This window comes from Hemitrygon akajei, chromosome 9, assembly GCF_048418815.1.
Source record: "Hemitrygon akajei chromosome 9, sHemAka1.3, whole genome shotgun sequence".
Taxonomy (NCBI): domain Eukaryota; kingdom Metazoa; phylum Chordata; class Chondrichthyes; order Myliobatiformes; family Dasyatidae; genus Hemitrygon; species Hemitrygon akajei.
The window spans coordinates 74,242,621-74,257,273 of record NC_133132.1 but is presented as its reverse complement, the minus strand read 5'-3'; the positions used below and the strand labels follow the sequence as shown (position 1 = coordinate 74,257,273).

Sequence of the window (14,653 nt, the reverse complement as noted above, 5' to 3'; positions counted from 1 at the left end):
AATAAATAAATAAACAAACAATAAGTATCAAGAACATGAGGTGAAGAACCCTTGAAAGTGAAGTTGAGGGAACAGTTCAGTGATGGGGCAAGTGAAGTTGAGCAGTTCAACAGCCTGTTGTCTAAGGGGTAATGCTGTTTCTGAACCTGATGGTGTGGGTCCTGAGACTCCTGTACCTTGTTTCTGATAGCAGCACCATCTGGGTGGTGGGGGTCCTTAATGATGCTGCTTTCCTGTGAAAGCACTCTGTGTAAACGTGCTCAATGATGGGGAAGGCTTTACCTGAGATAGACTGGGCCATATCCATTCCTTTCCGTAGGATTTTCTGGTCAAGGGCAATGATGTTTCCATGCCAGGCCTCTTCTACTCACCTGCCCATTACCTCCCTCTGGTGCCCCTTCTCCTTCCTTTTCTTCCATGGTCAACTTCTTCTACCCCCTCACCTAATTTCACCTATCACCTGCCAACTTGTACTCCCGCTCATCCAACCACCTTTTTATTCTTCCTTCTTCCCCCCTTCTGTTCTAGTCCTGATTAATGTTCTCGGTCCAAAGTGTCAATGCTTATTCCCCTCCATGGATGCTTCCTGACTTGCTGAGTTCCTCTAGCATTGTATGTGTGTTGCTCAAGATTTCCCGCATCTGCAGAAACTCTTGTGTTGAACATTTATGATATTGATTGAATTACTAACTAAAGAGGGAGATGTGAAATTTGTGAATGAGAAAAATAAGGGGAAAGTGCAGTGAAAATGGAGGGGAAAGTATGGTGATAGGGATTCCAATTTGCTTTGGGTGGGGACTCGGGAGGGGTTATGTATGACCTGGCAGCAAGAATAAAAACATAAGAATCATATCTTCGCCTTCTTGTCCAAAAAATTAACCTTTATAGGTTAAAGCTGAGCTAAGTGTGTGCAAAATAGCACTCTGATTTTGAACTCAAATTCTAGAATTGTAATTAAACTCACGGTGTTGAGATTTATCCTCAGCTACGGTGCCATTATGGACTATAATAGCATTTTGTTCTGTGACCTACCTTTGAAAATTACCTCACTGAGGGAAGGGAAGCAAATTACTGTGCACTTATGTTGCCCTTTCTCTCATGTAGCCTGCACGGCCAAATACATAGTTCAACTGCGCCATCTCTCATTCAGCAAGTGAAGTCCAATTTGGGGCTTGATAATGCACTTTCTGATGAAGGGTCTCTGCCTAAAATGTCGACAGTTTATTTAGTTCCATGGATGCTGCCCGACCTTCTGAGTTCTATGGGCATTCTCTGTGTGTTACTAAAGGGTTATTTTGGTTGTTTCCACTTCTATGTTTGGATGTTACCTTGTAGTACTTTCAGATTTGACATGAGTTGCCTGCCCCTTCAAGTTTCCTTCTCTTTTTGACCTTTATTCAAAGTACCAGGCTGAAAAGCATAACAATGCACACACAGAACAGCAGGTGGATCACAGTATCTTAGTACCGATGTCCCAGCATCATGACGCACTGGGAAATGGGATCACCAGGTGCAGTTTATGAAGTATATCAGTTGCATTTTGCGGTGTCACCTTGGATAGAACAAGTTAGATTTTAGAGAGTAATTTACAGAACGTTAGGACAGCCAACATTCAATCAGGATTTTTTTTTTAATGTAATGCATTTGCTTTTGTAATGATTAATGACAGATGTCTGTGTTTAATGTTTCCTACTATTCTAGATTGTTATACACTTGATATTTTCTGGTGAGTGATTGCTGACTATTTTGGATGTTGGAACATCATTTTGTTTTGTAGCTAGTGACAGTTTCATAGAGTGCAAAGAGACAGACAAGTTAAAAGGGAAGGATACAATGAGAGGAAAAGAAAGGAACTCCCAATACTTGAGTGACAAGGAGGAGGAGGATCATCATGCCATGCCATTTAGATTTTTTTTCAAGGTGACATGAAGAACACAGAAGTGGTCAAATTCACCTGTCAGAATGGCAGATGACCTCGGCATATGATAGAAAAGGTAGGAGTGTTGCTTGGGGCATGGTGGAAGCAGCTCCCTTTCATGGTTTGCAAATCCCTTGTGTGACTGACAGGCCTGAAAAAGAGAGGGAAGAAGCAGGTTTAATCTAATTTAATTCCAGCAAATCCTGCTTGACCTGTCATGCTTACTCACTTTGAGGAGAGTACAGGTGCACTTTGTGACCGCCAAGGTGTGGATACCTGCAGTTGCGGTTTTACTAAATCCCCCTTTAATGAAAAAAGCAGCGGGTCAAGCCAGGAGAGCACATTCTTCCACTGCTTTGCTTCAACAAGTGCAAATGTTAATACCTCAAGACGATGGCACTTGCTTAATAATTCTGTCAACAATGCATACAACAAACTGTTCACTTTTCACAGACTTCTTTCAAATTCTTTGAGTAATGTCATTGTATTTAGCTGTAATATATAGCCCAACCCAATATATAAAAAGTGAGTAGTGACATGATTCAGGTTAATCTCATATCCGAACTGCTGCCAGTTCCTTTACACTCAATGTCTCCTTTGCATAAGCATTTTGTTTCCAGTACATATCAGGAACTTGCACCAACTGTGTGTAACAGCAAAACTTTAGGTACTTTAATTGCAAAGGAACTTTTGCAGAGGATTTAACATAAGTTATTATTTCAAAAGAATAATCTTCAAATGTCTAAGTGAAATTACACATTGGCCAATTTTGGAGATACATATAGAAGGGGTGATTGCCTCAATTAGATGAAGCTGAGTTAATGCCAACAAGATCTTGAGAGATCCTGAACTCCAGAACACAAGGACAGAAGAATTAGGAGCAGGAGTGAGATAATCAGCCCCTTGCTCCACTGTTCAAAAAGATCATGGCTGATTTATTTTCAGCCAAGTACTATTTTCCTAGCCTTTCCCCATTGCCTTGACACACTGGTAATTCAATTCTCTATCAATTTCCATTGTAGGTATATTTAATGATTCTTCCATTACAGCTTTCAGTTTAAAAATATTCTAAAGACACACCACACTGTGAGAAGAAACTATTCATTACTGTCTTAAATGGGTTCACCTTATTCTGAAGTTGTGCCCGCTTTGTTTCTAGATGCCTCAGTTACCAGTTTTTTCAGTGAAATTGCATCTCATTCTCTTAAACTCCAATAATCCCACACTGCTCACTTTCTTTTCAAATCAGTCCACTGAATCTTCCCTGCACTGTCTCCACCATAAATATATCATTTCAAAAATATAGAGATCGGAAATGAACGATGTGTCATTCTGTTCAGTTCCATCAAAACTCTTTTTTACTTTTCTGCCACATGCCTCTTGAATAAATGCTCCTTTAGTTTTCTCTTTGTACCATGATATTTGTAAACTCACTGCACCTAAATGGTAACATGATCACTCAAGTTGAGTAAGATGTTCTCCTAAGGAATTATCTATTGCTGGGTCTCTTCAGGTGGCTGTAGAGGTCGATTTGACATCCACATATTTTGGTGCACATGACTAAATGGTGACTGTGGTTTGTGTCTGGGTCTTTTGGTTGTTCCATCTCTCACAGCTGCCACTTGTCTCTGAGGCACAGTGGAGTCGCTCTCGTGTAGCGTAGCTCCCTCTTGAACAGATTGCCTCCAGGTGCATTTATTGAGCACAATGTCTGCCCAGTTTTTAGATGTAATGTGAAATTTCTTCAGGCTGATTTTGATGTTATCTTTGAGGTGTTTCCTTTACCCACCAGGGCTCGCTGACCATCCTTCAACTGGGAGGAAAGGATCTGGTTGGAAATAATAATATGATTTCTCATTCGTTCTAACATTTTGGATAATCTTGCTTTTGCCCATACTATACTCCACCAGCTAAACTCATTTAGCAAGTCTATATCCCTTTGCAGCATCTTGCTGACCTGCTCACAATCAGCTATCTTTGTATCTTCAGCAAATTTGACTACAGTATACTCCATTCATCAATATCAATGTTGGTTATAAACAATTGAGGCTCCAACGCTGTGGCACGTCAGTAGCCACTGATAGTTCAGATGTTATGTTTCATTACTGATTGCTGACGTTGGAAACTTGAAATACGAGAGAACACACTGGAAGCACCCAAAAAGGAGAAAGCCAATATCTGCTAAAGGTAGTGTGCTGACAAAGTTGAGAAAAGTGCTGACAGAGCACATACTACAGGACAATCAAATACTGCTACTTAGTATAAAACACACAGATAACATTCAATCTATTTCTCTTTGAATGAATGTGATGACCTACAGTGTGAAATGTACTATTTTTAAAGCTTAAAATTCTATTTCAGGTGCTGTCTGTGTGGAACTTGCATGTTCTGTCTGTGACTACATTGGATTCTCTGGTTTACTCCCAGAATCGAAGGATGTGCAGGTTGGTAATTAATTGTTCACTGCAAATTGTCCCTGATCCACAAGTGAGAGGTAGAATCTGAGGGGAGTTGAAAAGAATGTGAGGAGAATGAAAAATACGACTAATGTGGGATTAGTGTGAATTGCTGTCCAGTATGGACTAGGTGGAATGAAGGGTCTGTCTCTGTGCTGTGTGTCACTGTGACTATTCCACTATGAAACTGTTCATCTTCTGATAATTTTAGAGCCTCTCATTTACTCATTGTTGCTGAATGACTGGCCAATTACTGAGTTTTTATTGAGAGTTAGTTATGTAGAAGATCAACGTATTTGCCATTTTAATGGGGTTTTGTTACAGTCTGGTAGTTTTACGATCAACCATACCAATACTAGATTTTTAAATCAATACTTCATTTGAATTAATTGAGCATTAAACAAACAGAATCTATCCTCTTTAAAGACTGGATTTGTTTTAGTTGACAAACTTTGGAAACTCTAGTTTAGAGTAATTCCCCTTCAAATTCACACAGCTAATTCTTCTCGCTTTCATCTGTTTCCTGCAGAAAATTGTTTATTCTTTACTCTTTTAATCATCATATAATTGAAGCATCACTTACATACTTATACAAACCCTATATTACTTCCATTTTTCTATTCTTCCCGCTTTCTAGTTAATTTCCCCCAGATTCTACCAGCTTTACACAGCAGTGACAATTTTAAGTAGTGACTTAGTCTACCAACCCCTCACATTTTGGGGGTGTAAGTGGAAACCCGAGCAACCAGAAGAAAATCATTTGGTCACATGTGAACTGCACTCAGACAGCACCCGAGGTCAGGACTGAACTTAGGCCTCAGTGAGCCAGTGGCTCTAAGAGCAGCACCTTCCCTCCGGTGTTCTTCCATTTGCCGAGGCACAGTGAAGCTAACACAGACAGATCCATGCCAATTCGTGCAGTGTGTTTTATCCATACCCAAATGTAATGAGGTACCTAACACTTCAGCAGCAGAAAAGTGACAGCACACATCAAGATAGTAGTCAATGGGATATGGCAAGAAAAGGATTGACAGTTTTCATTATTTTTCCACTGAGAAAAACTGTGGAGATGGACCACAGTTGACAGAGAATCTCACAATTGTTACAGTAGTTTTAAAAGAACCACAACTTTGATGAGAAGGAACACCTTGGGAAAAAACATTGGCTAATGACATCTACAGACATGCAGGCAGGGTGCTCTATATAATGCTGGAGGCTGAGAGGTTTTACTACAGGTGGACATCAGGGAAGAAATAGTCCTATTTCCAGCTGCATGAGTTCATGTTGGAAGACCAGTACCAAGGCAGCTAGAAATCTCATATCTTTCTGCCTTAATGGGAATATGTCTCCTGCAATCAGCAGCACAGAAAAGTCTTCAAAGCTGCACACTTTCCTTAGAAGAAATATCAAGACTGGCATAGTTCTAAACTGGAGCTTCACTGCAATATAGGTAGATACAAAGTAAGGAACTACACGTACCTATATTGCATAATGTCCTCCAGGGTCCCCCAAGTGGCTCAATATTTCTTTCTTGCAGGTGAAGTACATACCTGAAACTAAACCATGAACAAAGACCCCTAGTTTGCACAGAAGGCTAAACATTTTCTGTTTAGGAGTTTTCTAGTAGAGTTACAGTCATTGATGTACAGGATAGTCTAGAACTGAATTCACTTTTTTCTACTTTTCCATAGAACATGACAGCACAGAAACAGGCTTTTTGGCCCTTCTTGGCTGTGCCGAACCATTTTTCTGCCTAGTCCCACTGACCTGCACCTGGGCCATATCCCTCCAAACCCCTCTCATCCACGTACCTGTCCAAGTTTTTCTTAAATGTTAAAAGTGAGCCCGCATTTACCACTTCATCTGTCAGCTCATTCCACACTCCCACCTCTCTCTGTGTGAAGAAGCCCCCCCCCCATGTTCCCTTTAAACTTTTCCCCCATCACCCTTAACCCATGTCCTCTTGTTTTTTTCTCCCCTAGCCTCAGTGGAAAAAGCCTGCTTTCATTCACTCTGTCTACACCCCTCATAATTTTACACACCTCTATCAAGTCTCCCATCATTCTTCTTTGCTCCAGAGAATACCTATTCAACCTTTCTCTGTAACTCAGTTTCTCAAGTCCTGGCAACATCCTTGTAAACCTTCCCTGTACTCTTTCGATCTTATTAATATCCTTCCTGTAATTCGGTGACCAAAACTGTACAAAATATTCCAAATTCGGTCTCACCAATGCCTTATAGAACCTCACCATAACACTCCAACTCTTATACTCAATACTTTCATTTATAAAAGCCAATGTACCAAAAGCTCTCTTTACTACCCTATCTACCTGTGACGCCACTTTTAGGGAATTTTGTATCTGTATTCCTAGATCCCTCTATTCTACTGCACTCTTCATTGCCCTACCATTTACCTTGTATGTTCTACCTTGGTTTGTCCTTCCAAAGTGCAATACCCCACACTTGTCTGTATTAAACTCCATCTGCCATTTTTCAGCCCATTTTCCCAGCTGGTCCAGGTCTCTCTGAAAGCTTTGAAAACCTTCCTCACTGTCCACTACACCTCCAATTTTTGTATCATCAGCAAATTTTCATCAAATACAAGTATTGTTTAATACATCTATGATATTGTAGTTTCTTTGTTGTGTTCATACTTAGAGTGGAGCCTGAATCTGTGACCTTGAAAGGGACAAGTGTCATCATTGGAGCCTTGCCTTGACGTGAAAATAGTTCCATTACACTGGTGGACCGGCAAATGTGGACTCTTCAGGTTTCAAGGAGAGATTCCAGTCTGAAATGGAATCTGTTCGTGATAGTAGATTTGCTTTTGAGGTTTAATTCCATAAAACCTGTTGCAGTACCGTGCAAGATGTAAAAAAATATACTGTGAGTTACAAATAAATGGATAAAGTAAATAAATAGTGCACGAGTTCATGGACCATTCAGGAATCTGGTGGCGGAGCAAAGGAAGTATTCCTAAAATGTTGAGTGTGTAGGATTTTGTAACTGAAACACGTGAGAGTCATGTTTTATCTGCTCAACAAAAGCCACAGCCTTGGCTTCCATTACGAACAAAACAAAAACAGTTGCTTTCCTCTGACATCATTACGTCAGACACCGCCTCTTAAAGTGAACACAGCAACTCAGCGACAGTGTTTATGAATTATGTAGAATGGTTTCTATTATGAACAATACAAGTCATCTCTCAGCCATTATATTACTCTACACAGCCCCAACCCCACCCCCAGGATTCACTAAAACCAGCATTGTGTGTCTGTCTGGAGCCCGTACGAGCCACCAAACTCGGGTTCTATGTGCCTTGGTTGCAGAGACAGCAGGAACCTCTGGCTCATCCAGTGGTATGCTGACGTGCTTATGGTCATGTTGTGATGCAGGGGTTATGGTGTTAGTGAATTATGTAGAACATTTTCTCTTATGAACAATATGTATTATCTGTCACCATTATCCTACAAGTGTGTGGGTTCAGACTCCTGTATCTTAATGATGGCTGCTGCCTTCCTGAGGCACTGTCTCTCAGAGGTGGAGGGGAAGCTTGCCCTTGTAAAAGGCTGGCTGAATCTGCAGCCCTTTTCAGCCTCTTTCAATCTTGTTCATTGGTGCCTTCACACCAGATGGTGATACAACCAGTTAGAATGTTTCCCATGCTACATTTGTAGAAATTTGCTAGAGTCTTCGGTGATGTAGCAAATCTCCTCAAACGTCTAATGATGTAGAACCAGTCCACTGCTAATACCCCTGAGGCCACTAAAAACCCCAGGGCCAGTCCATTTAGATAGTTGTTTGGCCACGTACTATTCCAGTGCACTTGATTCCCATGCTAGCGGCACCCAACAAGTACCCAACTGGGTCCTCTTTGAATCCTTAGAGGGAAGGAAATTTTCTTTATTAGCTTTTGTGCCACATTCTGCTAAGTTCAGTGATTAAGCCCGTTGGAACCATCAGCCAAACCTACCTTTGAATAGTCTCTTCTATCTCTTCCATGCCATCGACAATACTGTACATTAAGGGCTTAGAACTGCCTAGTAATACATGATACATTCATTGAGGAGAAAACTTCTAATATTTAATGCTCTTTGTAAAATGTGCTCGATTTTCAATTTTGACTCGCAGGAAATTACACGGAATTAGAAGAGCAAATTGTGGTGGAGTGAACGCTGCAGTCATTTTCAGGTTACAGAGCACAACTTGCTCTGTGTTTTTGTAAGCAATGCAGAACAATTCTGACTGACTTTGCTACTTGAAAACTTATATTGGTTTAGATTTCTGATTTCCAAAGGAAGACACTAACAACAGCTTAGCACCTTGGCTGGTTGTGATTATAAAATTTTACTGATAGTGTCAAAAGGCAATTCAGTAAGATGTCACTGAAAACATTATACTTTCCTTGGAATGTGCTTCATATTGGCTGATAGTATGTTACATATGGGATGGATGTAAACCCATGTCAGTGTAAATGCTGGGCAAATGGATTCTGGGATATTACTACTGCATTATGAAGAGACGTTAGCTGAAAGTTTCAAAATTCTGGCACTGCTTACAGAGTGACAGAGAGGGAAGGATATCTGGTGCAGAGCAAATTGTGGGGGTCACAATCACAGATTTCAGAGCAAAAGATTTAGAACTGGGATGATGAGATACATTATCACTCAAAGGATGGTGAGCTTGGACAATTCACTACCACAGAGGACTGTAGAGGCCAAGGTGCTGAAGACTTTTGAGGAAATAGATAAATTTCTAAATACAAAACCTATCAAAAGATATGGGAGGAGAATGGGAATTAAGTCTTCAGGTAAATGCATTGAAGGCTCTACAACCTACTCTATTTCTATTTTCTGTCGTTTCTGTGTAAAATTTTCACATTACAAAGGGAAGCTAACTTGTTGAACATCGCAGTGCTTTGTGAAAATCATAAAGGACTTGTCACACACCTGTAACCTGACAATTGCTGCGGTCTCCACAGTCCTGCTCGCGTGTGGGTATTGACTCCACCATGACATGCTTCTCACTCTCTCTGTTGTTTCCTACAGCAGAAATTCATACACCAAGTAATGTGGTGCCATGGTGGGGCAGTAGCTTTAATTTAATTCAAGCTTTCAAGTGAAAGACTTTCATTTGAAGATTTTAAGTGCAGTCTTCCAGGTGTGATCTCACCAATGCACTGTACAATCAAACATTGCTCCCTACTTTTGTATTCAATCTCCAAAGCAATAAATGATGGTGTTCTTTTAGCTTTCCCAGTTACTTGCTGACTTGTTTTCTTGCCTTGAGTGTATTATCTGCAAGAACATTCCCAATCATTTGACATCCATTTGTCACATTATTGTCCATTCACTGAACCCATCCATATCCCTTTGTAGCTTCCTTATGACCTCTTCATATTTTTCTCTCTTACCTGCCTTTGTCTCATCAGCAAACTTAGCAATCTTTTAGTGCTTTCATTCAATTTACTGCATTTTCACTGTAAAAATTTGAGGCTGGCCCCTGTGGCACACTGTTCATCGCATTTTGCAAATCAGAAAATATCCACTCATGCATATTCCTGTTTTTCTGCTAACCTCCCAGTCTTCCATCCACTACACAAAAATGATTTGTTTTCCACAACAACTTTTGTTACAGTAACTATACATATCTTCCAGAAATCAAGCACAGTGTTGTCCCTGGTTTCCCTTTATCTAGAGCATTTGTTAATTTTTCAAAGAATACAGTTGACTTAAAATAGGAATACTCTCTGAATGGTGAAGATGTATGGACAGTGGATATTCAATGGCACTTTGGGTTCTGTGATAAAGATCATTAATGTCCAGCTATGGAAAGTGATCATAAAGGTTAATGAAATGTAGGCCTTAGTAATTAAAGACAAATATGTTGAGGCAACACTCACCAGTTTAAACACTGAATTTTAGGAAGAGTTTTGGCTTTAAGACCATGAGACCATAAGACATAGGAGCAGATTTAGTCCATTTGGCCCATTGGATCTGCTCAGCCATTTCATTGTGACATCTCAACACCATTCTCTGGCTCCTTCCTATAGCCTTTCACGCCGATTAACCAAGAATCTATCAACCTCTGCCTTAAATGCACCCAATGACTTGACCTCCACAGCAGCCTGTGGCAATGAATTCCACAGATTCACCACCCTCTGACTAAAGAAATTCCTCCTCATATCCATTCTAAATGGGCATCACTCTACTCTGAGGCTGTGCTCTCTGGTCCTAGACTCCTCTACCACAGGAAACATCCTCTTCACATTCACTCTGTCTCAGCCTTTCAACATTTGAGAAGTTTCAATAAGGTCCCCCTTCATTCTTCTAAATTCCAGTGAGCAAAGGCCCAGAGCCATCAATCACTCCTCATACGATAAGCCTTTCATTCCTGGAATAAATCTCATGAACCTCCTCTGAACCCTCTCTGAACGTCAGCACATTCTTTCTTAAATAAGGGGCCCAAAACAGCTCACAGTACTCCAGAGCAGCTCACCAGTATCTTATAAAGCTGCAGCATTGCATCACAAATAGGAGAAAATCTGCAGATTCTGATCCTGCAGAAGCATCTCAACCTGAAACGGTGACTGTACCCTTTTCCATAGATGCTGCCTGGCCTGCTGAGTTCCTCCAGCATCTTGTGTGTGTTACAGCACTACATTCTTGCTTTTATATTCTAGTTCTCTCCAAATGAATTCAGGCATTGCATTTGTCTTTCTCACCTCTGGCTCGATCTGCAAATTAACCTTTAGGGAATCCTGCACAGGAGTGCCAAGTTCCCTTGTACCTCAGAGTTTTGAAATTTCTCTCCTTTTAGAAAATAGTCTGTGCTTTCATTCTTTCTACCATTGTGCATGACCAGATACTTCCCGACCCTGTATTCCATTTACCACTTCATTGCCCATTCTCCTAATCTGTCCAACTCCTTCTGCAACCTCCCTGCTTCCTCAATGCTACCTGTCCCTGTGTATTGTTCACAAACTTGGCATAAAGCCATCAATTCCTTTATCCTAATCATTGACATACAACCTAAAAAGAAGTGGTCACGACAATGAACCCTGTGTAACATGACTAGTCTCCGGCAGGCAATCAGAAAAGGCTGCCTTTATTCCTACTCTTTGCCTCCTGACAATCAGCAAATGCTCTCTCTGTGCTAGTATCTTTCTAGTAATATCATGAGCTCTTATCTTATTAAGCAGCTTCATGTGTGGCACATTGTCATAGGCCTCCTGTAAATCCAATTATAGAACATCTACCAATTCTCCTTTGTCTATCCTGCTTGTTAGTTCTTCAAACGATTCTAACAAATTTGTCAGGCAGGTTTTCCTTTAAGGAGACCATATTGGCTTTGGCTTATTTTATCATGTGCCTCCAAGTTAACCAAAACCACATCCTTAACAATTAACTCCAACATCTTCCCAAGCATTGAGGTTGTGCTAACTGGCCTATAATTTCCTTTCTTCTGCCTCACTTCCTTCCTGAAGAGTGGATTGACATTTGCAATTATCCAGTCCTCTGGAACCATTCCAGAATCTAGTGATTCTTGAAAGGTCATTACTAATGATTCCACAATATCTTCAGCTACAACTTTCAGGAACCTGGAGTGTAGTCCATCTGATCCAGGTGAATTGGATAACTTCAGACTTTTTAATTTCCTGAGCACCTACTTCCTAGTAATAGCAACTGCACTCACTTCTGCTCCCTGACACCCTCGAACTTCCAGCATAGTGCTAGTTTCTGCACAGTGAAGACTGATGCAAAATACTTATTAAGTTCCTTCACCATTTCCTTGTCCCCCATTACCAACTCCTGAGCTTCGTTATGCAGAGGTCCATTGTGCACTCTCATCTCTCTTTTATTCCTCATATATCTGAGAAACTTTTTCTGTCCTCTTTCACCTTATCATATGTGGTTGCATCATACTGCCTTTAGAATACTTCCTCTTCTTTGTGATATATCTATCCTGCACCTTCCAAATTTCCCCCAGAAACTCCAGTTGTTGCTGCTCTGTCATCATCCCTGACAGTATCCCATTCCAATCAACTTTGGCCAGCTCCTCTCTCATGCCTCTGCAATTCCCTTTATTCCACTAGAATGCTGATACATCTTATTTTAGCTTCTCCCTCTTAAATTAAAAGGGTGAATTCTATCATGTTATGATCACTGCCTCCTAAGGCAGTTTAATTACATTAAATTCCCTAACCAAATCTGCTTTAATGCACAACATAATAACTGATCCCCTAGTGGACTCAAACATAACCTGCTCTAAAATGTCATCTTGTGGACATTCTATAAATTCTCTCTCCTGTGATCCAGTACCACCATGATTTTCCCAATCTACCTGCATATTGAAATCCCCTATGACTATCGTAACATTGTTCTTTTGACGTGCTTTTTCTATCTTCCATTGTAATTTTTAACCCACATCCCGGCCTGTAAATAACTCCCATTGGGGTCTTTTCGCTCCTGCAGTTCCTTAACTCTACCCACAAGGATTCTACAAGTCTGATCCTATGTAACCTCTTTCTAACGATTTGATTTCATTTTTTACCAACAGAACCACACCCCCATCTCTGCCTAACTGCCAGTCCTTTTGACATAATGTGTATCCTTGGATGTTAAGCTCCCAAATGTAATCTTCTTTCAGCCACTACTCAGTGATGCCCACATGCCTACTAATCTCTAACTGCACAACAAGATCATCTATTTTAGTCTGTATACTGCATGCATTCAAATATAACACCTTCACCCTGTATCCCTCACCTTTTTCGATTTTGTCCCCCTTTTACACTGCAATTCATCCCACTGACTGCAATTTTGTCCTATCATATGCCTGTCCTTCCTGACAGTCCACTACACTCTGCCTCTGCTTGTAGACAACAGCCCTATCACTCCAGCTTCCATCTCCCTGCGACATTAGATTAAACCCTCCCCAACAGCTCTACCTGCCCACAAGAATATTGAGCCCTCGTGTGTTCCGGTGTAACCCGTCTCTTTTGTACAGATCATATCCTCCCCAGAACAGGTCCCAATGATCCAGAAATCTGAAACCCTGCCCCCTGCACCAGTTTCTCTGTCATGCATTCATTTGTCAAATCATCCTATTCTTACCCTCACTGGCACGTCACTCCCTGGAGGTCCTGGTTTTCAGCTTTCTACCTAGCTCCCTGTAGCCACCCTTCAGGACCTCTTTGTTTTTCTTACCTATGTCATTGGTGCAACTATGTACCAAGACTTTTGGCTGCTCACCCTCCCTCTTTAAAATGCCACGGACCCAATCTGAGACATCCCTGACCCTGGCACCTGGAAGGCAATATACCATCTGGGTCACTCTATCTTGTCCACAGAATTTTGTGCCTACTCCTTTAACTATGGAATTCCCTGTCATTTCTGCAGTCCTCTTTTGCTCCTCTTTCCTTCTGAGCCACAGTACCAAACTCAGTGCTTATTACCCAGATGCTGTGCCCTCCCCTTCCCAAGTAGGTTGTCCCCCTCAACAGTATCCTAAACTTATTATTGAGGGGCACAGCCACAGGGGTACTCTGTACTGGCTGCCCATTTGCCCATTTCCCTTTCCTCTCCTGACAGTCACCCGTATTCCTGCCTCACGCACTTGGGATGATTACCTCCCTGTAGCTCCTATCTGTCATCTCCTCAGTTTCCCATATGAACTGAAGGTCATCCAGCTGCAGCTTGGTGCACCTGGTGGAGATGTGGCTACTTCTTTGAAATAGCTGTTGATTGTAATTGTAATTACAACCAAAATTGTAATGACTGTTGAAGTTTAAGTTTTGAGAAAAAACGACAAACACTAGAGCATATTTTTTGGAACCTTTAAAAGCTAAGGGCTTGATTATTTTTTCAAGATGGAACTGAGTGGATCCTAAAGCAACTTCCAAAGGTTGGGGAGTCTAGGTCCTGGTATAAAAATTACAGCCAAGCTTTTCCACAAGTGGTGGAAGATTGGAACTGCCTTCTATACCAATAACTTTCAATCATTAACTTTCCATTTGAGAATGATAGACTTTGTCTAATTAAAAATAGTAAGGGAAATGAAGCAAATATGAGTTAACAGAGATAGTCATAAAATAGCCATGATCTTGCTGAATGGCGAAGGTGGTATGAGAGCAGTGAACCTATACACTCTGAGCTGTACAATGTCTGAATTCCAACCTGTGAACTCATATTCACAGTTGATGCAGTTCAGAGTCAGAAGATAATCTGAAGGTTGTAGTGGAATGAATACCTCAGATTGTTGGTTTGCCAGAAATGTCAAC

General features: G+C 41.0%; 1 long non-coding RNA gene across 1 annotated transcript in view; it reads left to right on the top strand.

Annotated features, from left to right (window-relative positions):
- LOC140732801 (uncharacterized) overlaps nt 1-7,138 on the top strand; it is an 81,236-nt gene extending 74,098 nt beyond the window's left edge. The window contains exons 2-3 of the long non-coding RNA XR_012100142.1: nt 4,280-4,362; nt 7,033-7,138. This is a non-coding gene — a long non-coding RNA (uncharacterized lncRNA). The remainder of the gene's footprint in view (nt 1-4,279; nt 4,363-7,032) is intronic.
- Nucleotides 7,139-14,653: the final 7,515 nt, after the last annotated feature.